The sequence below is a fragment of the Megascapheus bottae genome, chromosome 2 (genome assembly GCF_031878675.1).
Source record: "Megascapheus bottae isolate mThoBot1 chromosome 2, mThoBot2.hap1, whole genome shotgun sequence".
Classification (NCBI taxonomy): Eukaryota; Metazoa; Chordata; class Mammalia; order Rodentia; family Geomyidae; genus Megascapheus; species Megascapheus bottae.
Window position 1 is genome coordinate 24,734,987 of NC_143510.1, and position 27,759 is coordinate 24,762,745.

Consider the following 27,759-nt stretch of genomic DNA (forward strand, 5'->3'; position numbering starts at 1 on the left):
TATTTATAAAATAAGAGATAATTTCATTGGAAACTCATTTATATAACAATCTTATAAATATAGCTAATGATCACTTCTGCCTTTTTCCATTTGCAGTGAATTCTCCACTGCAATCATTGTTTCTCTCTTAAAAATGATTTATTTTTGCTGGTCCTGTGGCTTGAACTCAGTGTCTGGGTGCTGTCCCTGAGCTATTTTGCCCAAGGCTAGCACTTTACCACTTGAGCCACAGCTCCACTTCTGACATTTTGGTGTTTAACTGGAGATAAGAACGTCATGGATTTTTATTGGCCAGACTGGTTTTGAACCTTGAGCCTCAGATATCAGATTCTAAGTAGCTAGGATTGCAGGCATGAGCCCACATGTCCAGCCTCTTTTAAACTTTAAGAAGTTGTACAAAAGGGTTTCAGTTTAATCTGTTTGTGAGTATATTCTGAGAAGAATTCCAGTGGTGAAATACTTTGAACAACTAACTTACAGTTTAACAACATAAATACCAAGAAGCTAGAACACATGTTGTAGGAGCAGTGAGGTCTGCGGGAGGGGTAGAGATAAGTTGAAAAAAGAAGGGTGGCGATTGCAAACATAATAATCAATGAACATGTGTGAGTAAAGGATCAGGTAAACTGAGAAGGATGGGCAGGATTGAGAGTGATTATGACTACAGGAAAATAAAACTTTAAGTGACAATGATGTTCATGAATCTAAGTGAAGATAAGAATATTAATAAATTTTGGGCCAGGAGTGTGGCCTAGTGGTAGAATGCTTGCCTTGCATGCATGAAGCCCTGGCTTCGATTCCAAAGTATCACATAAACAGAAAAGGCCAGAAGTGGTGCTGTGGCTCAAGTGATAGAGTACTGGCCTTGAGAAAGCCTAAGGATATTGCCCAGCTCAAGACCCAGGACTGGCAAAAAAAGAATCTTAATATATTTTACCTTTATGGTTGAAAAGCCAAAGGCTGTGCCCCTCAATAATAATGTAGGGGGAAAAACAATTTGAATAAATAAGTATCTTTTTGTAGGCTTTGATAATAGAAAGAAATCATCAATGTTGTACTGATAATATTAAAATTTAAAACCTTTTATTCTGATATATGTACTATGAAATTCAAAATGGTAAGGTAAAAATTACTAGATTGCAAAAAATATTTGTATTTGGTTATTTGAAATTGGGTAGGGAAGGGGGGAAAACAAGATGTGGGCTGGGGGTGGAGGGTAGGGAAATGGGGACCAAGACATGAGAAAGGGTATCACTGTATGTGAAGTAATGCACCTTCTATCTGGCAAATATAATGTAACCCTTCTATTAATTACAATAAAAATATAAAAAATATCTCTTCTACAAGCTATGTCTAAATACAGAAAATCTGGTGGGCTTTTCTTTTTCCCTAGTAACTCTAATAAACTAGTAAATTGTGTTCATATCAGAAGAGCTGACGGAGAAGAGTCACTCGAATTGGTTCAGCCATTCAACATTGCTCTTAGGGATCCAATAGACACAGCAGCCTTCCTTGATAAGGCTTAGTCCTTTCATTTAGATGAGAATCCCTCTGTCCTCTAAAACTTTTGTTTTACATTTTTTTGGCAAAAAAAGAGCCAAATGTCCATTCCTAGGCACATTATTGACAGTAGAACGGGACCAGCTGGTTTAATGTCACGGGGTTGGGAGAGGGTTCCTTGGCTTGTGATCAGGAGACTCCTATCCACTCCAATTCTACAAAACCAATAGCGTGCCAGTCATAACAGCATCACCAAGCACAGAAATACTTTGGGGGACATAAAATAATCATGGCATTTGAATTTAAGGCATGGTTTTCCTATCAAAATAGCCTGAGATGAATACTTGCCAAAATCTTAGTTTAAAACAGAGATGTGCACATTTCTTGCATGCAAGCAGCCTAAATGAGGATGTAGAATCATATCAAGCTACTATGGAAGAGGATAGATCATCACATCTTTAACCTCTATCATCCAAGAAAGTCTGATCTCAAATCTAAATAAAGCTAAGACAGCTAAAATGATCAGTTTTCTTATCAAAATGCTGGAATAAACCCCTGGTGATTTTCTATCTTGTAGTATCAGACACTATTTTAAAAGTAAGATTGAATCTCATCACATTGCATAACAACACAAAAGGGTGTTTTTCGAAATGTACCAGAATATTCCCTAATCACATCCTTAGCATTGCAAGAGTCTGAAATTGAAAGATTTGAGATTGAGGGGTTTTTTTTACCCTAATTGCAGACAAATGAATCTCCTAGTTTTATATACATATGTTAACAGAAGACATCAGAGATCTATGTCAGTTATCCATGCTTGGTTTCTTTTGACAGGATGCTACAGGAGTTCAGTGCCCATCTGGAGAAAACAAGCCCCAAATCAGAAAACCCTGGGCCTCTTCAGGTTGCTGGTAGTTGGGCCTGCATCTCAAGAGGCTGCTGATTATGTTGAATGTAAGTAGTCTCTTCAGGGAGGCAAAGAGCACTTCAGCTTTACCATCTTAAGATGTCTCCACATGTATCCAGAAGAAAATACTGTGTTGCTCTCAAGGCTATATTTTGTACAAACAGCTTATTTGTTTAGAGGATCAGAAACAGTAGAAGGTAGGAAATTACTAAAGGAAAGTCTAATAAGGTTGGCTAGACACTCTGGAATCTTAGTCTTAACAGAGCTCAATATTTTTTTCACAGACCAATGGGACTTATTATTGAAATAATAAAATGTACATAATTTGAGTGTTTTCTTAAGTCTACAGGGAATTACCTTCTACTTTGCTGCCAGTGCCCATCAACACCACTGGGCAAAATTCAAAGAGAGGAAGGGGAAGAAAATGCAAAGTTTGAATTCAGGCTAATCTTCCCTAATAGATTTAAAGACTTTAACATAATGGCTCTTGAAAAATGATACTGCTTTCATTAGTCAGTTTGGGCCACTATAATAACTGGTATTATAGCACTATTTGTGGTGTAAACAACACACATTGATTTCCCCCAGTTCTGGAGGCTGAGAAGTTAAAAATCCTTGTGCCTCTTGATTAGATATGTGGAAAGGGCTTGTTTTCTGGATTCCTGTTCTGCTCTTACTTCTCCCCTCCCCTCCTTTCCCCTTCCCTCCCCTCTTCTCCCCTTGCCCCTCTCTTCTATTCCCCTCATCCCTCTTCTCCCCCCTCCCCTTGCCTCTCCCCTCTTTTCCCCTCCTCCCTCCTCTCCCATTCCCCCTCCCCTCCTTTCCCCTCCCCTCTCCTGTCCTTTTCCTCCTGCTCCTCTTCCTTTTTCTCCTCCTCCTCCTCCTCCTCCTTCTTTCTTTTCTTTCCTTCTTTCTTTTCTTTCTTTCTTTTCTGCCAGCTCTGAGGTTTGAACTCAGGGACTGGGCACTGCCACTGAGCTTCTGTTTTTCTCAAGACTAGCACTCTACCACGTGAGCCATAATGCTATTTCTGTTTTTTTATGTGTATGTGACACTGAGGTATCAAACCCAGAGCTTCATGCATGCTACACATGCATTCTCCTACTAAGCAACATTTCCCAGCCCCTGAATTCTTAAAATGTACTAACTTCATTACAGTAACTCTGTCATTATGACCACATCTACATCTAATCACTACCACACATCTCACTTTCAAATATCACCATATTGGGGATTAAGAGTTCAATGTGTGAACTTTGGATAAACACAAGCATTCATTCCATAGTGCTTGGAAATTCATTTTTTAAATAAATTATCACCCCAACACTAAAGAGAATATAAGAAAGAAAAGGACTCAATTTATTTAAAGTACACTATATGAATTTATTCAATGATTACAATAAAACACTCTTGTACTGCTCATGAGCAAACAATAAAAAAAAGAGAAAACGAAAAGATATAATACTTCAACCTTACAGATTCGTGTAAAGACAGTCTGAACAATTTTCTTCATTTAAGAATTTTAAGTCAATCAAACTAAAATTAGTAAGAAAAGACAAAGAAGGTTACTACATACTACTAAAAGGATTTTTCCTCCAGGAAGACATAACGATCCTAAATATTTACACACCCAATCCCGGAGCTCTGAACTTCATCAAGCAAACTTTACTTACACTGAAACCATACATAGATCGAAACACAGTGATTATTGGTGACTTTAACACACCACTCTCACCTATGGACAGATCAACAAGGCAAAAACTCAACAGAGAAACCTTAGAATTGAACAACTGTACAGAACAACTAAATCTAACAGACATCTGCAGATTATTTCACTCAGCAACATCACAATTTATGTTTTTTTTTCAGCAGCACATGGAACATTTTCCAAAATAGACCACAGTTTAGGTCATAAAACAAATCTGGGCAGATTCAGAAACACTGAAATGATTCCCTGCACTCTCTCAGACCACAAGGGCATCAAATTGGAACTGAACACCCATCTCCACCAACGAAAACCCTGTATCTCATGGAGATTGAACAACACATTGTTGAATCACCAATGGGTCATTGAGGAAATCAGAACAGAAATCCAACAGTTTATGAAACTTAACAATAAGGAGCACACAAAATACCACTCCTTTGGGACACAGCAAAGGTAGTACTCAGAGGAAAATTTACAGTGCTGAGTGCCTACAACAAGTTGGAAAAATTGCAAACCAACAAGTTAATGTCTCACCTTAAGCTCCTGGAAAAAGAGCAACAAACCAACCCTAATTCCAGTAGAAGAAAGAAAATTATTAAAAATCAAAGCAGAATTAAATGATTTGGAATCCAAAAAAACTATAGAAAGAATCAACAAAACAAGCAGTTGGTTCTTTGAAAGAATTAACAAAATTGACAAGCCCTTAGCAAATCTTACCAAAAAAAGAAGAGAGCATATCAAAATAAACAAAATCGCAGATGAAAATGGTAATATCACAACAGCAATTACCAAGATCCAGAATATCATGAGGGAATACTTCTCAAACCTAACGCCAACAAATTTGAGAATCTAGATGAAATGGATGAATTCCTAGCCAATATTAACTTACCCACACTGAACCAAGAAGAACTAAGCCAACTCAACAGGCCTATTTCAAGCTCTGAAATAGAAATGGCAATTAGAGAACTTCCACCTAAGAAAACCCCAGGGCCAGATGGATTCACAGCTGAATTCTAGAAGGTCTTCAAAGCAGAGCTCACACCAATACTCCTCAAGCTCTTCAACGAAATTGAAAATGAAGGTTCCTTACCAAACTCATTCTATGAAGCCAGTATAACCCTCATCCCCAAACCAGACAGAGATTCATCAAAGAAAGAGAACTATAGACCTATATCTTTGATGAACATCGATGCAAAATTTCTCAACAAAATACTGGCCAACCATCTAAAACAACTCATCAAAAAATTATACACTATGATCAAACTTGATTCTTCACGGGGAGGCAAAGGTGGTTCAAATACACAAATCGATTACTTCAACACATCAACAGGAGCAAGGACAAAAATCACATGATTGTCTCAATAGACGCGGAAAAGGCATTTGACAAGATCCAACACCCCTTTATGTTAAAAGCTCTGGAGGAACTTGGAATCCACGGAACATTCCTCAATGTAATAAAGACTGTGTATGAGAAACCCACTGCAAGTATTACACTTAATGGTGAAAATCTAAAGCATTCCCTCTAAAATCAGGAACGAGACAAGGATGCCCACTCTCTCCACTCCTCTTTAACATAGTACTAGAATTCCTAGCCAGTGCAATAAGGCAAGAAGCAAGCATAAAGGGGATCCAAGTAGGGAAAGAGGAGATAAAACTATCCCTCTTTGCAGATGACATGATTCTGTATTTAAAGAATCCTATAGACTCTACTCCCAAGCTCCTTGAGCAGATTCAAAACTTTGGAAGAGTAGCAGGCTATAAAATCAACCCTCAAAAATCAACTGCCTTCCTGTACGCCAACAGTGAGAGGAACGAGGCAATAATCAGGAAAGAAACTCCTTTCACAATAGCCTCAAAGAAAATAAAGTACCTAGGAATTAGCTTAACTAAGAATGTAAAGGACCTTTTTGATGAAAACTTTAAAACCCTAAAAAAGGAAATTAAAGCAGAACTAAGGAAATGGAAAAACCTCCCATGCTCCTGGATAGGAAGAATCAACATTGTGAAAATGACAATCTTGCCAAGAGCTATCTACAAATTCAACGCAATACCCATCAATATCCCAATGTCATTCTTTAAAGAAATAGAAGAGGCAATTCAAAATTTCATATGGAATAATAAAAGACCCCGTATAGCAAAAACACTTCTTAGCAGAAAGAACAGCGCCGGAGGAATTTCAATTCCAAACTTTAGACTCTATTACAGAGCTCTAATTATCAAAACAGCTTGGTACTGGCACAAGAACAGGCCTGAAGACCAATGGAATAGAACTGAGGACCCAGATACTAAACCACAGACCTATGGCCACCTAATCTTTGACAAGGGAGCCAAAAAAATAGAATGGAAGAAAGACAGCCTCTTCAACAAGTTGTGCTGGCAGAACTGGTTAAGCACCTGCAGAAAACTAAAGTTGGATCCTTCTTTGTCACCTTGCAGTAGAATTAACTCCAAATGGATCAAAGACCTGGAGGTAAAAGCTGACACACTGAAAACTTTACAGGAAGGAATAGGAGATACACTAGGCCTCCTTGGCACAGGTCAAAACTTTCTTAATCAGGACCAAGAATCACAACAAATCAGAGAAAGGCTGGATAAGTGGGACTGCATTAAACTGCAGAGCTTTTGTATGGCAAAGGACATAGCTAGTAAATTATTTATTTTTTTAAATTTTTTATTGTAATTAGTAAAAGGGTTACATGATATTTGCCAGATAGAAGGTGCATTAATTCACATACATTGATACCCTTTCACATGTCTTGGTACCCATTACCCACCCCCCTCACCCCCCCACCCATCTTGGTTTTCCCCCCTTCCCTATCAAATTTCAAATAACCAAATACAAATAAATTCAATATATCAGATAACAAAGTGAGATACTGTAACAATATGAGATAACCAAGGGACAGCAAAGGAGATGAGAGACAACATAGTACATTAAGGACAACAATCATTCATTATATGGCTTTTGTTTCAATATCCTGGAGATCCTTTCAATTAGCTTCATACTATATGGCCTTATGTATCAAGATTTCTAAGTCTTTCCATTTCCTAACAAATGGGGCGATGTCGTTCTTTCTGACAGCAGCATAGAATTCCATTGTGTACAAATACCATATCTTGTTGATCCATTCATCAACTGAGGGACATCTAGGTTGGTTCCATATCTTTGCTATGGTGAATGGTGCTGTAATGAACATTGTTGTGCTAGTGGATTTAGTATGTCCTTATTTCTGGATGGTTGGGTAAATGCCAAGTAGTGGAATTGCTGGGTCATAGGGGAGTTCTATGTTTAGCCTTTTGAGGCACTGCCACACTGCTTTCCATAGTGGTTGAATGAGTTTGCACTCCCACCAACAGTGTAGTAGTGATCCCTCCTGGCCACATCCCCTCCAGCATCTGTTATTATTCGTTTTCCTGATCCTGGCCATTCTAACTGGAGTGAGGTGGAATCTTAGAGTTGTTTTGATTTGCATTTCTTGTATGACCAGAGATGTTGAACATTTCTTCATGTGTCTATAGGCCATTTTTGTTTCTTCTTCAGGGAAGACTCTCTTTAAGTCTTTGGCCCCTTTTTTAATGGGATGGTTGTTACTTTGGAGATTAGTTTTGGAGTGATTCAATTTTTTGAGTTGTTGATATATTTTAGATATGAGGCCTTTGTCCGATTTTTGGTTGGTGAAGATCTTCTCCCACTCTGTAGGCTTCCTAATTAATTTACTAGCTATGTCCTTTGCCATACAAAAGCTCCGCAGTTTAATGCAATCCCACTTATCCAGCCTTTCTCTGATTTGTTGTGATTCTTGGTCCTGATTAAGAAAGTTTTGACCTGTGCCAAGGAGGCCTAGTGTATCTCCTATTCCTTCCTGTAAAGTTTTCAGTGTGTCAGCTTTTACCTCCAGGTCTTTGATCCATTTGAAGTTAATTCTAGTGCAAGGTGACAAAGAAGGATCCAACTTTAGTTTTCTGCAGGTGCTTAACCAGTTCTGCCAGCACAACTTGTTGAAGAGGCTGTCTTTCTTCCATTCTATTTTTTTGGCGCCCTTGTCAAAGATTAGGTGGCCATAGGTCTGTGGTTTAGTATCTGGGTCCTCAGTTCTATTCCATTGGTCTTCAGGCCTGTTCTTGTGCCAGTACCAAGCTGTTTTGATAATTAGAGCTCTGTAATAGAGTCTAAAGTTTGGAATTGAAATTCCTCCGGCGCTGTTCTTTCTGCTAAGAAGTGTTTTTGCTATACGGGGTCTTTTATTATTCCATATGAAATTTTGAATTGCCTCTTCTATTTCTTTAAAGAATGACATTGGGATATTGATGGGTATTGCGTTGAATTTGTAGATAGCTCTTGGCAAGATTGTCATTTTCACAATGTTGATTCTTCCTATCCAGGAGCATGGGAGGTTTTTCCATTTCCTTAGTTCTGCTTTAATTTCCTTTTTTAGGGTTTTAAAGTTTTCGTCAAAAAGGTCCTTTACATTCTTAGTTAAGCTAATTCCTAGGTACTTTATTTTCTTTGAGGCTATTGTGAAAGGAGTTTCTTTCCTGATTATTGCCTCGTTCCTCTCACTGTTGGCGTAAAGGAAGGCAGTTGATTTTTGAGGGTTGATTTTATAGCCTGCTACTCTTCCAAAGTTTTGAATCTGCTCAAGGAGCTTGGGAGTAGAGTCTATAGGATTCTTTAAATACAGAATCATGTCATCTGCAAAGAGGGATACAAACTAGAATTTATTGTAGATAAGATATTTGTGTTTCATTTTCAGTCAAAGTATATTCACTCATTTAGAAATCTTGGATCCCTGGGCAAATGGTTAATTTTGATACCTAACTAGCAAACTTATATTCCTTATTTGTTCAACTTTTATTAAATAATACAGGAAAGAAAGAGTCCATGTGGTTATCTTCTTTGTGTCTTCTGTTAGCCCAACCAATTCAGTTTTGGCCTCATATTTGCCCCTTCAACTCAACAAAGTACAAATTGTACTGGTCATCAGAATTGAACTGGAGCCTCAAACACCTGTGTGCTTACCAAAACCACTTGTCCATTTGCCTAAGTGCTTCTGAGCCTGGTGAATGAGATCTTCATTGGTTATGTTTTGAGCACCTTCTACAGATGGGCTTTCATACTCTCTTTACTGCTCAAGGTCAGGCATTGTACAAGATATTGGAATATAGCTAGGACCTGTCACTGCCCAGAGCTTTAACTCAGATAAGAAAGGCACATGGCCAAGCAGGCTCAGGCACCAGATATGTTGGGCACCAGGATGTGATGAGAACAGTTGACTGTGATCAGTTAGGCAGGGTCCAACTTGCCAGAGAAGATGAGAACCATCTAAAGAGATAAGATAGGGGAGGAAAAGATTGAGATTAAGATGAGACACTATCTGGAAAATGAACCACAAAGCTTATGGATGGGGACAGGAGGGAAAAACTAGGAGTGAGAGAGTGGGGGAAGGGATGACATTGTCTAAAAAGAAATGTATTCATTACCTGACTTGTATAATCATAACCCTGTCATACATCATCTTTAGAATAACACATTCTTTTTTCATATATTTTTATTGTAATTAATAGAAGAGTTACATTATATTTGCCAGATAGAAGGTACATTAATTCACATTCATTGATACCCTTTCTCATGTCTTGGTCCCCATTTCCCTGACCTCCACCCCCACCCTTCATCTTGTTTTCCCCCTTTCCCTATCCAATTTCAAATAACCAAATACAAATATATCCAATATATCAGATAACAAAGTAAGATACTGTAAGAATATGAGATAATCAGGGGATAGCAAAAGAGATGAGAGATAACATAATACATTAAAGACAACCATCACTCATTATATGGCTTTTGTTTCTATATCCTAGAGGTCCTCTCATTGAGCATCATACTATATGGCCTTATGTATCTAGGTTTTGCTCTGTTGCAAATCTCTGCTAGGAGAGACCCAGGTTTCTACTGATTATGACAAATGAGGGAAACCATTGAGCCTAAGTTCCTTTGAGTCTGGCTTACTTCACTTAATATGATCTTTTCTTTTTTTTTTTTTTGCCAGTCCCGGGCTTGAGCTCAGGGCCTGAGCACTGTCCTTGGACTTTCTCAAGGCTAGAGCTCTACCACTTGAGCCTCAGCACCACTTCCAGCTTTTTTCTATATATGTGGTACCGAGGAATCGAACCCAGGTCTTCATGCATGCTAGGCAAGCACTTTAACCACTAGGCCAAACTCCCAGCCCCTAATATGATCTTTTCTAAGTCTTTCCATTGCCTAACAAATGGGGCAATGTCATTCTTTCTGACAGCAACATAGAATTCCATTGTGTACAAATACCACATCTTGTTGATCCACTCATCAACTGAGGGACATCTGGGTTGGTTCCATATCTTTGCTATGGTAAATAGTGCTGCAATGAACATCATTGTGCTAGTGGATTTAGTCTGTCCTTGTTTCTGGACAATTGGGTAAATGCCTAGTACTGGAATTGCTGGGTCATAGGGGAGTTCTATGTTTAGTCTTTTGAGGAACTGCCATACTGCTTTCCATAGTGGTTGAACAAGTTTGCACTCAAAAGTTTGAAAGTATAATAGTATTACACAGGGTATTCAAACAACTGAAGAAATGCTAATGGGGAAGGGGTTATGGGTAGAAAGATGATGGAAGTGTGTGTATAACAAGACCATAAGGGAATGAATGAACCATATAAGCTGTCAGGATGCTTCCTGGTAACAACGGTGTGTTCCAGAGAGGTCTGCAGCAGAGCAGTGTGACAAGCAGACTTACATTCTGGCAGGATTGCTCTTGTTAGAGTGAAGAGGGGACAGTGAAGGGGAATTATGCAAGCCCTTTGTCTGCCTTCGATCCCTTCAGTAGCAAGGCATGGAGGTGATTTTTGTAGAAATGCATAAGGAAGTTTTGCCTCAGGGAAGTGGAAAAAGCAAGAAAGCAAAGGAAGGAGAACAAGTAAGGGTCCAGTGTGAGGCAGAATCCAGTGTGTCCCTTAGGGAAAACCATTGAGAAAATAGAATCACGTGTCAGGGAAAGGAGCTGGGCTTTTCTCTCCTGCCTGTCAATCATGAGTCACGGGCTCTGCCTAGGGAAATGTGAATTTCTGGAAATGCTTCTAGGTCCCTTCATCCGTGGCCACAAGTACACCAAAGATAGTTCTCTGAAGCTACCTCTAAAGTACAACTTGTAACAATAGAAACACAGAGGAGATGCAAAATAGCACACAGACCCCAGAAAGGGCCCTAGATGGCCTGAGTAGGGCTATTACACTGTCCCATGCTTTCCTTGTGAAGGGGAGCTTTGGCAATCCAGAAGCCAGGGAAGATGGATTTGGATCTGAATCTGGTTCTGAAGTTGGCACTGGAGGAGGTGATGATGCTTGACATGAAGATGGAGACGGAGAAAGAGGAAGAGGGTGTGTGTGTGTACAAAGAATGATGGCTATGCTGATACAGCTTATATAATTTTATGTTTAACAAGTATTAATATATGATTCTAGAATACAGAATAAACAATCTAAAGCCAGTGATTAAAAACAGTATTTTAGGAGAGGGACGGTGAGGAACACTGTGACAAAATGGGGGAAGAGTTGTTCAAAAACATATGTACTTATTACCTGATTTATATAACTGCAACTTCTTTGTACCTCACCTTTAGAATAACAATAGAAACAGAGAAGGGATAGCTGCAGCAAATAGATAATCAGAGACATCTTTATAAAATCCATACTAACAGTAGTAACATCCACCAGTGGACAGGCTGGAAAGAGTTAACAATTAGAAAGGGGACAGCCCAGAAATGGAATCCTTCACTGAGAACAAATCAGTGCTATGTTAAGCATGAAATTCTATTCCCCAGCCCTTTCATATGGATGTTAATCAGACTGCTACTTTTTCCATAAGCCCCAAAGAATGGATTTTGTCTCGTCTCTGTCTCTCTGTCTCCTCTCTCTCTCTCTCTCTCTCTCTCTCTCTCTCTCTCTCTCTCTCTCTCTCTCTCTCTCTCATCATGCTTTTGGCTAATCTCTCAGTGTTGATTTAATAAATAGGAAGACAAAATATTAATTTTTCCTAAAGCTTGTTTGGTTGGATGCCCTTGAAAAAAGCAAATAGATAACTCAAGAAATTAGCTGATATTAAAATTCTGCTATCTCATTGAAGTAGTTCATCGGCTGTTCAAGTTGATTTTGCTAATGGAGAGACCAGCTAGAAAAACATGTACGAAAACACAGTGTACCGATGGGATTCAATTATTTCCTCTATAGCTCCTTGGAGAAATCCTTTCTGAAAATGGAGTTTTTATTTAACATTCTCAAAATAGTACTTGAATAACTTAGAAATGGAGTCTTTGTCCAATATGTATGTTGCCAACCATAAAGGACTTAAATATGGAAGAGAATGCTCTTCCTCAGGAACCCAAAGCTTTTCTCTAGAAGAACAGCACATTCTAGAAGGCTCTAGAACAGTGTGCAGGTCTACAAGAGGAAGTGGTCTATACATAACCTAACCTTCTCTTAATCTTGTTTTCATTTGGGAAACAAACAAAATCTAACATTATCAACTTCACTTAAGGTTGCTTATAAGTAGGAAGATGCCTTCTGCTAGTGTATGATGTACTGGCTTCTGATAGTACAGGGTTTCTTGATGGGCCATTAAAGACAGTTTTTCCAATCCTCTATGGCATGTAGTTTTTCTCACTCCATAGGTAAATCCTAAAATTTGGTACCTGGTAGTCAGCCAACATCTGGAGCCAGGTGGTATGAAGTGGTTGGGGCTTGAGGTTCATAAGAGACCTTTGAAGTGAATTTCAAATGGAGGGGAGAGCAAGGAAAAGGTGGGTGAAGAGTTGTTAATAACAATCTTAGCTTGTGTCACAGACTTTTTCCAGCTTTCTGATTCATGTAAGCAGATCCATTAGTGGAAGATTAATTTGTTCTGTTCAATGTGGGCTATTGAGACTCTTCAGTTTTACCAGAAGTATTATCTCTGAAGTAATCTGACAGTTATGCAATAACTTTTGTATCAACCAACCCTGCTTAAAAATGTATGACTATTTTTATGAACAGAAGAGCCCTGTCACCTGTATATTATTAAGTCATCTCTGCTACTCATTCCATTTCTGTTATTTCTCAGAATAAAAACCCTGAATGTCATCAATTAGGAAGTTTCTCCCTTCTGGCCCTGGTGCCTTATGGGATTTTGTATCTTTACACCAGTCTTTCCTTAGTAAGCTTGCATTATTATCCAGTATCAACACTGCATTGAAGAATATGTAATCAGAAATTCTTACTTAGAATTTCTACTAAGTATCATATGCTGATAAACCACTCCATTTTAAGTGCTGCTATTCTCTAAGTAAATCAAAATATTCCTTGACTATTATTGAAGACACTAAGAATTATTTGAACACTCAGTTTTCTATGTTTCCATTTCTTCATTGACCATTCTGAAGATTTTTTTTCACTTGTATTTTCTCCAGTTTTATCCATGTTTATGACTAATGTACATTTGTTGTATTTAATGGAAAAGTTTCCTGGAGTTATAGAAGATCACAGAAGTCTATTAATCTCCTGAATGTTAAATTTTTCTCAAGGCCAGGCCAAGGGTCTGTGCTCCTCAGATTCCTGTTTCAAAGAACATCTCAATCATATTTACCGACTTGGGTACACGCTGTGTGCACTCTGCCCACAGATTTTTATCTGTGGTCTCATATGCTCCTCTGAATTCTGTACAAATATGCACACACACACATATTCACACTGTTTAGTTGACGTGTTTTACAGCCCATAAGTATTTGCTGAACAAGTAAACACATTTAGTTACATGCTTCTAAATCTCATTCTCATGCAAAACATTAAGCTCTCTCTCCCGAACTCCAGGACCCAGCTCTTTTTGTTTGAAGCTCTACATATTTAGCTTTCATTTCAAGGTTATCTTGTGCAAAACATACTTGGATTTAGGGATCTAACAAGAACTGTGCAAGAAGTTTTGTCATGAGTAAGCCCTGTCTATGTTCCTGCCGGCTTATTTCTGTGTGGTTTATGGACCTCTGGAGGGTCTGTGTGTTATGACCAACTCCATGATTCTCCCAAATGAGGGGGTAGCTTACAGCAGAGGAAATAGGACAGTAGCTCCCAGGATTCTCTGGTCTGGTCCTGTGCTCTGCTCTATGTTTTGAAAAGAAAATGGTGGATGGTCTGCTGAATGTTTTGTTATGGGCCAGACCAGCTAACTGTGCACATTATGAGAATGGAAGCCCTCTTGTAAAGTGTGTATACAGTTAGAATGAATCACCTGTATGCAATACAGTTTGAATCCCTCCCCCCACATAATGTATCTAGAACTGAAGAAACAAGTGATGACAATATTCCTACCACTATGTTTTAAGTAAATAATTCTGGGGGAAAATATGTTTTTTTCTATGACTCTGAAGGCTTCTGTTTTATATGTTTATGAATTCATACTCTTGATCCATTGTCTTTTCCTTTCCTTTATGGCACTATGTTATCAATGTGTTAGACATGACAAAAACAATCTAGTTGAGTTCTGGAGGGAAGGACACTGGCACTCCATTATCTAGCACAACTGGCATATGAGAATCAGATGTCTGGCTAATCACATTCTCATGGCTTGGATTTGGTTTGTGTCAATTGGTAGAAATTCAAACACTATAGTCAGTAAGGGATATTTTGTACAACTGAGCACGATCTAGCCATTCAGTGGTAGCTTTACAAGTGCTCATTCCTGACCAAATTTGTGCTACAATGTGGAATGACTTGGTTCAGTTTCCTTGGTTTTCTGCTGGCTTCTGAGTCTAATTCCCAATTCTCTGGCTATCAAGGTAATTCTGGAAGTTATTATTTTTGTTTATGGCATCCAGATTTCATTTCTATTTCTCCCATCTAAGAATCTTGAGTAATAAAGTGAAGCACCCACAGGGAATACACTAAATCTTCTCTGAGGGAGAGATGGCTCTTCTTAGCCCACAATCATGTGGGATGCAGGCTGAGCTTCCAAAGGAACCCCAGGACCCTGATTTCTTCTCAGGCCTCCAGAAAACCCTGCTTGGTTGTGCAGAAGAAATGTCTATGTACAGATGTTTATCCTCAGCAGCCAGGGAGTGAGATTAGTCCTGTGGTTACCTCAACTACATGATTCACAGAGACAGTCTCAATTTTCTGAGTCATAAGGAAACCTCAGGTGGGCTGTGTAGCCCCAGGAAACCTTTGTGGTATTTTCATCCTGGTGTTGCAACAGGAATATGATCTATAAATCCTACTTGCTGGCCTCAAAATGCCAACAAGGCATTAACATAAACGTTTTGAAAAACAAATGAGTAAACCAAAGAAGGGCAAGTAGAAGGAAGTGGGTTCCAAAAATGCGTGGTTGCTATTTCACTCACAGTGGTAAAAATGATCGAAGGGTGGGAAGCTTTTTGATGGTTTAGAGTGGAAATCAACTAGGAATAGATTCTTTAAAATGGAGAAAAAGGCAAGTTTTTAAATTAGCAACAAATAGATGAATCCTTTTTGGAACTTATGAGATCACTAGTTAATCACCAGGCCTAGCCCAAAGTAGCAATTTGAATTATCTTGCTGTTTACTGGAGAAAAAAAGTTAGCTAGAATATGGTTGTTTTTTTAATATGAAAAATATGTGTTTATTTAGAGTTCTCAAGAACAGAGAACTACTGAAAACGTATCCATGGTAGCCAAATCAGATAAGAGAGGGCGAAAATGGGGCATGTTGACGATCTTTGGAAGATGAATAAAAACAATTTTAGATTAAATTGAACCAGAAGAGCACTGAAGTTGAAGCCCTCGAATGGAAAAAGCCAGCCTGTAAAAATATTTTCTATCAAGATATATTAAGGTTCTATGTATAAAGGTAGTTTCTCTGAAGGAAGAAAGATTTGGACTTTTGTAATGCAAAAACTGATTAAATAAAAGGTGAAACTAAGGACAAATTACTATGGATGAGTATATTTAAGATCATGTTATCACTGATCTTGGCCTACATCTGATTTCTAATTCCAAGGAAGAGCGCTTGAGTATGAGAAACCAGAGCCTTTACATTAGCAGTTTAAATTAGCAGATCTTGGCTCTGCTATGCTAGGTAGGTAGTACTGAACTTTCAAAGTGCCACAGATGTGATGGCTTTAACATTGTAGATTCATTTTTGGACAACCCTGATAGCCAGAAGGTCAAGGTCAAGGTGAAGACTGTGGTAGGTTTGTTCCTTCAGAGAACCCTCAGAAAGGATCTGTTCCCAGTAGCTCTTCTGGCAGTTTTTTCCTTGTCTCTACATAATCTGTTTTCTATTTGTGTGCAAATTTTCTCTTAAAGCCTCTAATCATATGGGATTAGAGTCTACCCCTAATGATTTTATGTTAGGTCAACTAATTCCCAGTGATAAACTAATACAGTCCCCTATAGAGCCACTGGGGGTTAGGATTTTGACATGAGAATTTTGAGGTAGAACCAATGTAGCTCAATTTAGCACAATTTAACTATAGGAAGCACTCATTATAGTTTCCGTGAGCATGTCACTTAGTTCTTCTGAGACATTTCCATTATAGATAATACTCTCCATTTTAAAATAGGGGCAAAAGTTGTTGCAAGGTGAGAGAGAAACCATTCAAAACTGTCACTAATAGATACAGTAAAAACTAAAAACCTCAAAATTTATTATTATTGGGATAAAACATGAGTTAGAGTTAAAAGGCAGGAACTCCCTAAACTTTTTGAAATTATACTACTGTCAGAAAGCTTATGAAGATGTGTCCCACATAAAATATCTTTGACCATCACAATAGGGGATGTCTTTAATTAGATGCCATTATTATTCCTGGCTCAACTGGATAGTCAATATTGTTTATTCATCCAGGGAAATAGACATCTGGGTAGAGAAAATAGTCTGATATTTCTCATTCTCAGATACTGTTGTATGGGGGTAAGAGCCCCAGAATCTAAAAACATTCGAGTATTTTATATTTCTTAGATTTGGGCAAAGTCCTTCTCTTCTTACTTTTATTTTTCATATGTTTCTGTATTTATTCAGTTTTATAAAAGTAACTGCTGCATTGCCTTAGAATATGAGACAATTTCATATGTGCTTTAAAAAAAAAGTTGGTTACTCATATTTTTACAAAGCTAAAACCATTATATGAGCAGCTCTACTGAGAGTTACCAGGAGATGGCAGCAAAGTGCCAGGCAGCTGAGCCCACATGGATGTGTTTATGATGAGGGTTTCCATTGTACTGCAATCCAAGAATGCCTGATGTCCAATCTGCATAATTAATGACAGTTGACAACAATTAAGTAGCTCTTTTTTTCATATTAACTGGTCAGATTATGCCTATACTATGTCTTGATCATTGTCACCCTTTCATTGTTTTTCTCCACCTCTTTCAATTTCCCCGTTCATGTGTTAGTTTAAAATAGATTGTTATCTTGCAACAGGAAGATGTTATACCGAGGAGTTTAAAATAGATTGTTACCTTGAAACAGGAAGATGTTATACCGAGGGAGAGAGGAATTTTGTGGCATATGCACAAAGCCACTAGAAGCCACCAAAAGGAACTAGCTTGGGACTTGGAGAAGGACTGAGGCAGAAATAATAATGGATAAGAGCGGAATATTGGCAGCTCATGCTTACAATCCTAGCTACATATAAGGCTGGGATCTGAGGATCTCAGCTTGAAGCCAGTCTAGGCAGAAAAGTCCATGAGATTCTTATTTCTAATTAACTAGTCGGGGAGGGGAGTAGTGGTTGGACTCATCTCCAATTAACCACCCAAACAGCCCTATGTAAAGCTGTGGCTCAAATGGTACAGGACCAGCCTTGAGCAACATAGACAAGAGTGGAAGGTGGATCTAAGTTGAATCCATCTAGCTGCCCTTGATTGTTATTTCTTTTTGTGCCTATTCTAGGGCTTCATCTAGCCCGATTCATAGCTACCACCTTAGAGAAGAAGGCTTTGAAATTTTTAAAGGGTGTCCAGATTACAAGAATTTATTATTAGTTTGCCCAGACTGATAATAAAAGAGATGGTATTCAACGGGCGTACTTGTTGAGATATGGCAGGTACAAATAAGATTGGACAGATTTGGTAATAGTAAGAATGAAAAGAGAGCTGAATAGTACCTACCAAACTATGACAGGCAGGAAACCATGCATAGTACCTACTCAGCACTTTATGAAATTAGCCAAGGCAGCATATCAGCTCACAGAGCCAAGGTAGGGCCTAAATTGTTCTTAGGCAGGAGGAAGGTGATGAGAAAAAGGTCCAAGGAAGTACTTAGGATCCCTGACATGTAAGAACTGAGAGAAGCTTTTAGTGTGCAGCAGGAGAGTTTGGAGAATTAAGAGATCAGAGAGACATTCTGGATTTTGTTTACCATGCCTGAGGCGGGGGGAATAGAATAAGAACCCTGTGAATTTGCATATATGTGAGAAAGAATTGTTGGCAACGAAATGCGTTTACTAAGAATGTGGCTCAGAGTAAAGAATGGTTACTTCTCTGGCTATCTTGCAATTTCAGCTTTGGACACTGGAATTACCTAGAGAACATTCAAAGTGCAAGTGTCCTGGTCCCAGCACTAGAGAGTCAACTGTGAGGTTGCCTGGACAAGTGGTTTGATACCAGACTATCTTAAGTCAGCAGATAACTTGAAGATGTAACCAGAATTAAAAGCCATTCCCTAAATGACCTGCATTCTGGTTCTGATTAGACTTTTCTTGTTTTAGGAGAGCCTCAGAAATTGTGGTGATGACTCAGCTCAGCTTAGCTCACATTTGTTGAATGCGTTTTCATGGATTAGCTCTGTGTAAAGCACTTCATATGTATTAGTTCATTAAATGTTACAAGAGAAATGTTTTGTCTATTACCACCTCAGGTATACTATTGAAGGCCTATCACTCTGCAGCAAAATATAAAAATACTCTGCAGAATTGTAAGAAGAGGATGTTCTTAGGAGATGAACACAAAGGAAGAGTACCTGATCATACAAAATATTTATCAAATGAACTCCAGGAAATGGAAATGAGGGGTTTTTTTTCTTGTTTGCTCTTTTCATTTTATCTTCCTTTGGTTTTGTTTATGTATTTTGGGAGCATAAAGAGAGACAGAAATGGCGATACAAAGGGTAAACAAATGTATCAATGGTACTCACTAGACACTATGTTGAGAATACATTATACAACTTGTGGGTATCATGGGAGGGGAAAACCAGGAGAGAGAAAAGGAAGGGATGCCGTTGTCTAAAAAAATATATTCTCATCCTGACTTATATAACTGTAATCCCTTTGTAGATCACCTTTATAATAATAAAAATGTTTAATTTGTGCTTTCAGCTAGGGTTCCCACCTGTAAATCCTAGCTGCGAAGGAGGCCAGTATCTGAGGATCACAGTTTGAAGCCAATCCATGCAGAAGAGCCCCAAAGACTTTTCCAATTAGCTAACACAAAGCTGGACTGGAATTGTGGTTCAAGTGGCAAAGTGCCAGCTGTGAGCAAGCAAGATGAACAAAAGCACAACGCCTTATGTACAAGCCCACATTCTGGTAATAATGGTAGTAGCAACAATACATGTTAGAGAACTACACAGAGGTGCCCTTGTTTCTCTTTAAAATATATGTCTTTGAGTATGAGGAAAAAACAAATAAATGGAACACTATGGGTCCTATGGTTTCCTCCAGCTCTTGCTGTCAGTAAATGGTAGGCCTCCACTCTTCTATGACCAGTGGCGGTGAGGCCTTCTGGCATTTTCCATAGGCCATTTTATGCAAGTGTGCTTGTAAGAAGCCTCGAACTCTTATGATGCTGAGACTGCAGACACCCTCATAGAAGCCAAGAAGGAGAAATATGGAGTTCATGGCTTAGCAGAGCAATATTTATTTAAAAATGATCTGTCTCTGGCATCTGTGCTGATCAGCTCTTCAGGTTTGGAATTCTTTCTCCTCTCCTGCCATCTGGTGGTGCTTCAGAATCACGCTTGCTTTCATTCTGTTCTCTCTGAACCCAGGGAAGTTGGTTTTTACAAAATTTACTTCACGGTCATTGCTTTCAGTGTAGGCTTTGTATGGGACTCCATCCTTTTATTTGATGTTTGCAACAGAAAAGTGGCTTATGATGCTTTATATGCACTAGGGCATTTCTCTCCCGCTAGATAATTTACTTCTAAACTTTAAATATGTGTCACTAAATAAAATGGCTATGAATATATTCAAATCTACAGGTTTTATATCAAATAGGAAAGAAGGCATACAATTCTATTAACTTGAGTATTTCTTTAAACATATGAATCGATACTTACTTTGGTGTTGGGCATTGGAAAAAGAAGACATTATGATTTGGAAATTTCCTCCCAAAACAACCAATTGCCTGTGGCAATAGCTGCTACTTATTTCAATTCATCAGTAGGGGTCACTGACACCATAAAATAAATTGTCATCTGTTAGGTCAGTTTCTGTAATGATTCTTAGCATTTCTGTCTCTTGCAAGTCAGGGAGAAAAAATTTAAATCTCAGACTCTTGTTTCTGAAGAAGTAAGAAAGTCAGGTAAATACTGGCCTGCTCCTCTATTTTCCCTAAAGCTTGCTTTAGGTTTAAAACCTCTGCCTTAGGAACCCAAGAGGGATTATCTCCCTTTCTTTTTAAACTCTAGTTTGGAAAATATTTATTTTCCCCAGGAATCCAGAGAAACTCTAACAAGAGATGAAGAAAAACTTTCCCATATAAAGTTAAGACACCAGGGCCTGGCACGGTTGTTCACACCTGTAACCCTAGCTACTCAGGAGGCTGAGATCTGAGGATTGAGATTCAAAGCCAGCTCGGGCACTAAAGACCAAGAAACTCTTATCTCCAATTAACCACTAGAAAACCAGAAGTGGCACTGTGGCTTCAGGGGTAGGGCAGTAGCCTGGAGCTGAAGTGCTCAGGGACAACACCCAAGCCCAGGGGTAGGGTGAGCTGAAGCCCAAGGGTAGCCTTGAGCTTGAAGAAGGGACAGAGTCCAGGCCCAGAGTTCAAGCCCCATGACCCACAAAATAATAATAATAAGAAGAAGAAGAAGAAGAAGAAGAAGAAGAAGAAGAAGAAGAAGAAGAAAATAATAAAAGTTAAAACACCAAATTATAATAAAAGAGACTGCAAACCTTTGCAGCTTTATCTTAGTCAAACTAAAAGTACATTGATCAAGATGCATTGTAGTCATAAATTCTTATATTAGATTGAATCCCTTTGTATAACTCCTTAACTCAATAAAATAAAAAGCACAAAAGCCATATTTACTTGTTGTAAGAGTCAACCAAATATTTGAGTTTGCCAAAGGTGATAGCTGACCAGTGTTTATTCTCAACAGACAGTACAAATAAAATGGTTTGTCAATGAATAGAGGCAGCGGATATTAAATTCTTGACAGTCTGAAAGGCTGGAAAATACTTCAAAATGTTGATATAGTTAGTCAAAAACTTAGAGTAATTGAAAATTAATTTGTTCACTGAAAATAAACAACATAATTTGGTGATCAGAGAAAATGAATGCTAGTCTCTGAAAATGGTTTGTGTTCTCTTGTCTGTACCAGCTTTACCCACTTTGCATTTCTAGTTCACTTTCACAGTCTTATTTTCATGATGCTTAAAGGTAGGATTAAAAAAAATAAAGCATCTCAAGGTCTTTCATGAAATCAGATGAATTAGAGCACTGTACTGCTTTGTTAATGTACAACCTTTTGTTGTAATGCTTTATCCCAAAGCTTTTAGCTTTTTCAGTACAAGATGTTTCTCCACCTTTGACAGCCAAGCTTCAGGGTGTAATAAAACTTTAAAATGAGAATACACCATAAAATCAACTACTCTTTTTTTTTTAAAATGAAACTAAGGGACTAACATTTCCCTAGACCAGACTTAGGAAAAGAAGAAACAGAACCTTGAATTTTGTCCTTCTAGGTTCAGGACATTAGCCTGTCTAATTTTAAAAAAATTTTTAAGCATGAGAAAATATAAATTTCCATGCCAATAAAATCAGTACTCTGGAACACTGCTTCTAAATCTACGTAGTTTTCTCATGAAGCCCCCTGGCAAGACATATTTGGCTGTGCTGCGCAATCTACTTTAGTCCCAGGAGAGCATGGGTCAGTGAAGATGTCAGCACAGGGACTGTGTTGTGATGGTTGTCTTAGACCAGGCAGATGTTTTACCAAGACAAAATTAGGTGTTTATAAGCTACAGAAATTTATATCTCCCAGTGCCAGACCTAGGGAAGTCTAAGCTCAGCACCCCAAGGAACTCAGTGTCCAGTGACAAACCTGCCCTGTGAGAATACACACAAAAGTTAGTCAAGGAACAGAAGAGGCTAGGGAGTCCTCTCCCCCTGACCTGATCCATATCCTGCAGCCCCTGTCCCCTCATTTTGTCCTTGGGGATTCTTTTTGAGGAGACACAAACATGTGGATGTTAGCAGAGGTCTCTGAGAATTTCTACATCCAGCAGGCTACAGACAAAGAGAACAGACACCTATGGGGTGAATTCTCCAGGCATTGTAGCTTCTAGATCCTGTAGAGTAGTAACCTTGCTGGGATACAGGTCTACAGGAGCAAACTGAAGCCCCGGCCAGGTACCCCTTCTTGGGGGAGAACACAAGACTCCAGGACAGCTCCAGCGGCCAGTGCCAACGTGAATAATACGTGACACTGAATATGTTATTTTTATGTGTTTTTAGTGTTGCGTTTGAAAAACAATGCCATTTTGTTAACCAGCGAAATTTAACTGGCAATTTCTAATGAAGATTTTCTAAATTTGTAAGCTGTGGACTAAAGGTGTGTGGGGGAGGGAGCAGGGCCGAGACAGAACACATTCCTCATTCATTCATTCCTCCAAAGCTTATGTTATGTCTTCAGTTCCACCGTAGAGTTTGACATCACACTTAGAAATTATGCTTTCAAAAATAAGACGTTCCATTGCTTGCCTATTTTCTGATCAGCTTATTGTTTTTCTGCCTTTTACATGTGGATTCAATGCACTTAAAAATAGAAAGCAATCCTTTGAAGAATGCACACTACTCGGTCAAATACATTTGCTCATAAAAACTTCAGGCTTTTTAATAAGCACTGAACCAGAGATAGGTATATTGTCAATGCTTGCCACTGAGAACACTCATATAAAATCCCCTGTAGCTATTCAGATTTAGGCTTATATAGAATATAGCTTTTGTTCAGCAGTTTTATTTTCATATGAATGTGCAAAGACTTTCAGCAACTGTTCTTTATGGACCTGCATGCCACATAATGTTGACAAACCAGCATTTTATTGATGCATAAAAGCCTTTCTAGTCAAACAAGTAGGTCCAGACATCCATTTGTCCTCTTAAAACCAATATGAATCTTGTGCTTCCCAATTTAGATATTTGAAACTTTGGAGTGGAATGAGTTATCCTGTAGTTTCTAGAAAATATTCTTAGATTCTTATCTTTTGAAGAGTTCTAGTTGATGATGGAATACATTTATTCTTATCTCATCTCACCCTTTACAAACAATCAGAGCTATCTTCTAGGTATGGATAGATGGTCTCTGTATGGTCTTCCTTCTTGAGACTGATAAGGTCTCTGGTTGGAGCCAGCTGCCCTGTCAAATATCTAACCACCCTGAGGCTACAACATTGGACAGGACCTATGTAGACATTTATGTTGATATTCCATATCAGCATTAAACGATCATCAAACAACCTGGGCCCCACACCAAGAATCCATCTTCCATGTTCACTCAGTGATAGCCACTACAACTGATGTCTAGCTGCAAACTACATATGATGCCCCAAGCAAGCAACATCTGGGCCAGAATTTTGTCCAGAAGGAATTTTAGAGGCTATCAGAGTATGCTGGTTAAAAGGTTGCTAAGGGTTCTAGGATTATCTCTAGTGGTAGAGATATTTATTTACTGTGGGTTAAACCCACAATAATCTCAAATGTGACTTCTATAGTTTTATCTTGCAAGGCAAAATCAGTGGTGCAATGGAACCTAAGTGTTCACAGTGGCACATAAATTCTTGTTTAGTGATGAAGGTCTTTCCCTTTGAAGCTTCACTGGACCTGAATTATCACATGAATGCTGGTAGAGGCAGCTTCCTGTTCCTGCTTCTAAACCACATGAGGGCTGATGCCATCCATCTTTCTCTCTGTTTCTCTCCCCTCCTGAAGTTCAGTCTTTACTGCTCAATGTTCTATTTTACTCTACCAATTATTTACCGAATAATCCTTTCTCTCAGCACTGCTAATACTCTCATTAAATTGCAACATAATTGATTGTGAATATTTTATTTAGAACACACAGAGTGGTAATTGCTGTGAAAATCTGCAGGAAAAGAAAAGCACCTATAATTATTTCATTTGAAGAGAGTATTGTTTACACAATTCAGATAAAGTAACAGTAAAGTAATATACTTTGGTTAAACATAATAAACTAAACTTAGTTAACTGTCGTCTTTCTGCTGTCCTGAGGGTCATGTATCTTCTTTCCTAGAGGTGATTTTCAAGCAATCCTCGGGGCCAGAAGCCTTGCCTCTGTTCTTCAACAATTCCTTATACTCATCTTAGAAATCTGAATTTAAAGTCACCCTGTCAAAATAGAACCTTCCCTATTATTATTTTCTACCTCAGAAATCTTTCCTCTCATAACATTGATTACAATTACTGTAATTATAAGAATTCCATGCCTTCATAATTACTATTGTTTATTTAGCTACTTAAGGGCTCCTCAGTTATAGAGTAAGCTTTTTGGGGAAATAAGGGAAAAGGGCTTTTATGTTTATTTATATACCATGCCTAATTGTAGGTATACATAGTATATACTCGATAAATCCTGTCAACTGAGTGCTGGTGAGGTAGTATCGTGACCATTCTAATGTCATTCGCACAGCTGAAGTACTGTCACATGCTCTTGCCATGAAATTTAAGATTACAATGTAGAGTTGGTCTGTCAACATTATTATATCAGATCCACAATGTCTTGAACAACTTTATCAAACAGACAACGCTTGGCTGTGGTGACTTTCTTAGCTGTGGTTGTATTTCTTCTTTTAGTTTTCAGACATTCTAGGAATATTTAAAGCCTAGTAAGGTTTAAACTCCTATATTGCAATACATTGGATGGCTGGTAAATAATGGAAAATTATCTCCCACTGTTTGGGAGGTTGGGAAGCCCAAGGTCAAGTTGCCAGTAAATTCTACCTGGTGAGGGCTTTCTTTCTCATTCATGGAGGGTCATCTTTCTGCTGGCACATCATGTGGAAGAAGACAGGGAGGCTCTTTCCTACAATGGCACTAATTCCGCTATCGCATTGTCTAGCTCCATGGCCTAGTTATCTTCCAAAGGCCTTCCCCCGTAATGCCAATGACTTTGGGGGCTAGGAAGTTAGTGCCTGAATCTGGGGGAGATACAAACATTGAATCCATAACAAGGTCAACTTTTAAAGTTAAACAAAATAAAACTAAAAAAAAAAACAAGAAAATGTCTAATTATGCATTGATTTTTTTCCCCTCATGTTGTATTTAGAAGGTCATAATGAGAAAGAAGTGAAGATGATTTGGAATCAGCCATGTTAAGGATGTAATCTTGTTTAAACCTGCCCTCCAAAGGTCATGATTGGAAATGTTATCCACGAATTCATGTGCTGGTGAAGCCTGAGATGTAGCATGAGGCTCTCACTTGATGCCAGAGAGAAGACACTGGTGCCAGGTTCTTAGAGGTCATAGCTTCTAGAACCACAAGCCAAAGAAACTTTTCAACAGTAAGTTAATCTCAGATATGTGTCCCAACAGCCTTAAGTGTACTGAAATGGGTGTAAGACATCCAGTACCCTTCAGATTACCTTACTCTGGAAACTAGTTTCTCTCCTACTCTATATTCTCTTCTTGGGCAAGTGTGTTTATTGTAAACAGTGAGCAGTTAGGAAGAGGTTTATATGAGTGTATCTGGTCCCATTTGTGAATCTCCACTTCACAAGAAATGGAATTATAGCCACTCTCAAGTATACTCTAGCACAATACAAGTATGGCTATTGAGAACAGAGAAAAGGTTTAGATGCTGAATCAGTGGCCACAGTAGGCACAGGTAGATATCTGATGTTTCAGCCAACTTACATATATGAAATGCTACCCACCTAGACAAGTAACATCCACTAGTGACCCAATAAATCCAGACCAAATACAAGCATTATCTCTAATTGTATATAGAACTTTTTATTGTCTCCAAATTAGCTAACAATTGATGCACAATAACTTTTTCAAAAGAATAAATACCATTTAATTTGCTTTTCTTTAAAAGTATAAGTTATATAGAATATAAAGCACAAATCTGAAGTTTATATATTGGTCCTTTTTTTTGTTTCAAATGTCTGCCCATAAGTAGGCACTACCCACGTCCAAATGCAGAGGATGCACTGTGCCACACACAGGTGACATTTCCTGTCCTGCTCAGTCCATATTGCCCTGTGAAAACCACCACTTGTCACACCTTCACTGCTGAATCAGCAGAAATGAATTGCACAGAAATGGAATACTACAGTTCAATTTCTTCCTTGTGTCTAGCCCTATATGTCTATCATAAGAATCCACATTTTTAAGTGATAGCATCATTCCTGGACTTGACCAGGAAACAATTACCTTCCAAAGTAAAGATACATACACCTTTATCCCCCAAAATCTATTCAGGTTTTTATTTTTAACACATCCTAGATGGACTCACCGTTCTTCATTTTTCTTTATGAGTATTTTTGTTTGTTATTATCTGTGATCTACCCCTTCTGATTTCTGCAGTTTGCAAGGCCTGCTCATCATATATAATTATATCATCTAAGTCTGTCTCCATTTGGTAGACCATTAGATAAATAATGATGCTTTGTATTTTAGCACTCAAGCATGAAAAGGCACAGGGAACTGAAATTTTCACAAGTCTAGTGGCAAGGGCTCTCTGTAATCCCTGAGGGTGCAGGTGATTTATTTACTTCTGCATTGCTGGATTCATCTGACAGTTCAGCTTCTTTAAGGAGCAGAGTATTGCATGTTCCTGGAGGTTAAGTTTTGGAGTGTTTTTCCTTTAATTGCTGTAGACAAGGAAGAAGTGAGAGGGCTTTGGATGCAGTAGAAGTGTAACTGCCTTGTAGTATGGTTAAAGCAATTCTTTCATTCCATTGAAGACCTGCCACAAATCTGACTCATCTTCATTGTATAAATAGTGATTGATCAGGGCCTTCTGTCATTAGTCTTCAACTATTTGATTGGTTTTCCTTGTTTATTCCTATGCTAAGCAACGATTTTCTGATGATAGATAGGTGACACATAAGGTTTACTTTAATAGATACACATCTCATTGCAAAACAATTCATTAGTATGAGAATGGTATACTTCAGCTACCTGAACATGTACTTCATGCTGTGTGGCTAGCATTGACAGATAATTCTTGTAGCTAGGCTGAGTCAGCTAGGCTGAGGGGCTGTCATCAAACAAGTCTGTACAGTTAACTTCTCTGAAGCACCCTGTCCAGGTTCCTTATTCAGAGCCAAAATATTCACTCAGCCACCTTGATGTTGCCAGCTGCCACTCCTCTTTGGAGTTGGCTCTACTGAAGAGAGCCAGCAAGGTCACAAGGGACTGACT